Source organism: Camelina sativa, chromosome 6 (assembly GCF_000633955.1).
Source record: "Camelina sativa cultivar DH55 chromosome 6, Cs, whole genome shotgun sequence".
Taxonomy (NCBI): Eukaryota; Viridiplantae; Streptophyta; class Magnoliopsida; order Brassicales; family Brassicaceae; genus Camelina; species Camelina sativa.
The window spans coordinates 18,205,862-18,208,686 of NC_025690.1; positions in this window are offsets into that span (position 1 = coordinate 18,205,862).

Below are 2,825 nucleotides of genomic sequence, written 5' to 3' on the forward strand. Positions count from 1 at the left end.
TTTTTTTTTTTTTTTTTTTTTTTTTTTTTTTTTTTTTTTTTTTTTTTTTTTTCTGTATCTCTCTATTTTATCTAGCTACAGACAAAAGAGTTACATATCTAATTAATTATGATAATGGTTTGTTGAATTTTCCCAAAATCTTCCATCTGTATATGCCAAGTTTGTTTTCTACTATTTGTGGAGTTGCAATATATACTTCGAATTTTTGAACATTTAAGGCATCCGATCCGAGTATATGTGTGTATGGTTTTTTTAAAGTTTTGATGCTTGTAGAGGAGATCAGACTGGGTTTCTTGGCTCGCCGGGTGCAAGAAGAGATCAGTTAGACAAGGTACATATGCGTTCGTTATTGAGAACCATGTGTGTTTGTATCATATATCAGGGTCATTGGGGAGGTCGTCTGTGGCATTAGAAAAGCACTAGAGATGTTTATGCTTCTGCCATCTTTCTTTTTTTGCTTCTCAATGTATCACCATACTACAGTATGAGTAACTACTGAGGACTTATGGGTTGAATTTGACCTACACAAGGACATACTACAGTATAGTGAATAGTATGTAATATATGACTTGTACCTTGTTTTGAATGTTGTTGTTGGCATGATTGGATGTAAGGATGAATATCGTGTGTTAAGCTCGCTGAAAAGAGCTTCTCAACAAGACTGATTACGGCAGGACACACCTATCAGCTCTCGAACTTTTTCAAGGTATCCTGCGAGATCTTTCTACTGAACTGAAACGGATTGATACATATGCATATATAGTTACCAATGAAACGGATAGTGGCTTCTCCAAAAATGTGAAGTAGCTGGTATAGTGACAATTGCTGACAGTTGGAAAGAATGTGCCTTGTCTTTGGGTCTTTTAGGGGGAGTAGGGACAATTCATTTGTTTCAGTAACAAGCTAGGTTTGCTTGGCATCATCTTGATTTATATAGGCTATATAGCGAGCGAGAAGAAGCCTCCTCCTGTAAGCAGAGATCAAGAAGAAGCTCCATTAATTGTTTGCTAGAGTATTCTGAAACTGAATGCTAGTAGTACAAGGACATTAAATGATGGCGAGGAGATTCAGGTTGCGTTATGCAAAAAGGCTTTATAAAAAAAAAATGTAGAAAAGCAGTTGGTCATGAGAAGTGTCTGTCTATTATAGTGGTTCCTGCTTGGTAGTCCTTCCTTCAAAGCAAAGTAGTCAGAGAGGCTTGATAGAACTTAGATGCAGAAAGAGTTCATCTCTTTTACAATTTTTCAATCTCTCCGATGACGACTATACTTGCTCCTCAACATTTTTCTGGTTTACCCATCTTGGATCAAGGCAAGTATCAATTAAAATAGTGAATTTAAAAAGGTGTGGTTGTGATTTAAAAGTTTACAATTTTTATGTTGGGTTATTCAAGCTTTTTTTTTATATGGGGTTTTTAATCTTTTACATTAGACGCCATATATAGAAGTTTACTAATAAAATTAATTTTTATTGTGGTAATTCGGAGTTTATACAACAGTGTTTCGTTTACATAACAAAATTTACAACCATAATGTAAAGAAATCCAAAGCTATATAATACTATAATTCAGGGAAAAGTATAAACAAATATTCAAAGAAAAAAAATCAGAAAATCATAATTAAAATAGTGAATTTAAAAGGTGTGCTTGTGATTTAAAAGTTTACAATTTTAATGTTGGGTTATTCAAGCTTTTTTTTTATATGGGGTTTTAAATCTTTACATTGGACGACATATAGAAGTTATTGATAAATTAATTATTATTGTGGTAATTCAGAGTTTATATGTGTTTCGTTTACATAACAAATTTTACAATCATAATGAAGCTATATAATATATAATAAAAGAAAAGTATTAACAATATTCAAAAAAATTTGAAATCAAAAACATAATAAAACTTGTATATATTATCGTTTATCGACTAAACGGAGATTGTTAACGGAAACTTAACGGCGTGCAATGACCAAGTCAACAAAACTTTACTATTTTATCGAAAAGTCAAACAAAATTTTGGGATTAAAACGACACGATGTTGACCACAAGCAGAAACAAAAAATGACCAAGTCAACAAACTTTACTATTTTTTTTTAGGATTTGGTTGTTTTCACTTTCAAGACACGATGTTGAAATGGTATGGAAAAGTACGCGATGAAACCAAGGAAAAAAAAATGAAAGAAGTTGAGGAGAGGTTAACAGTGGTTTGCTCTTCTCTTTGAATAGTCTGATTTGGTAGAATAGTGGTTCGTGATGGTTTCCCTGATCTGTTTATCTTGTGCCAACTTTTTCAGAGTATAAAAGACTACCACAAAATTCTAAATCATGGTATTGGAAAAGAATTCCGCAAAGCACAAAAAGCAGAAAGAAGGGCGACTAACGATGATGATAGAGCAAAAACAACAGGTTTAATTGAACAACTAGATAACAAGTAACAACCCGCACATAGTGCGGATAAATCAATTCAAATAAATTTATTATTTGGGATTTGATATTTATTTGTGTAAAATAAAAGAATTTTGTTTTATTTAAATTTACGTTTATTTTATATAAAAATATGTTTCACCCGTAAAATATTTGAAAGTAAATAATAATTTTAACGTGCTGAAAAAATTTGTATGAAATTTATTTTAATAAAACATGAATACTAATTAATTATTTTAAAAGAATTTTTTTTTTTTTAAAGAAGTGTAATATAGTTTCAAATTAAATGACTACAAATAGTTTCATTTATTTAATGAATTTTTATTTAAGTCTGTAATGACATAGATATAATTAGGATTAATTAATAGGGGTACTGGGCAATTTTTTTTTTTTTTTTTTTTTGAATGAAA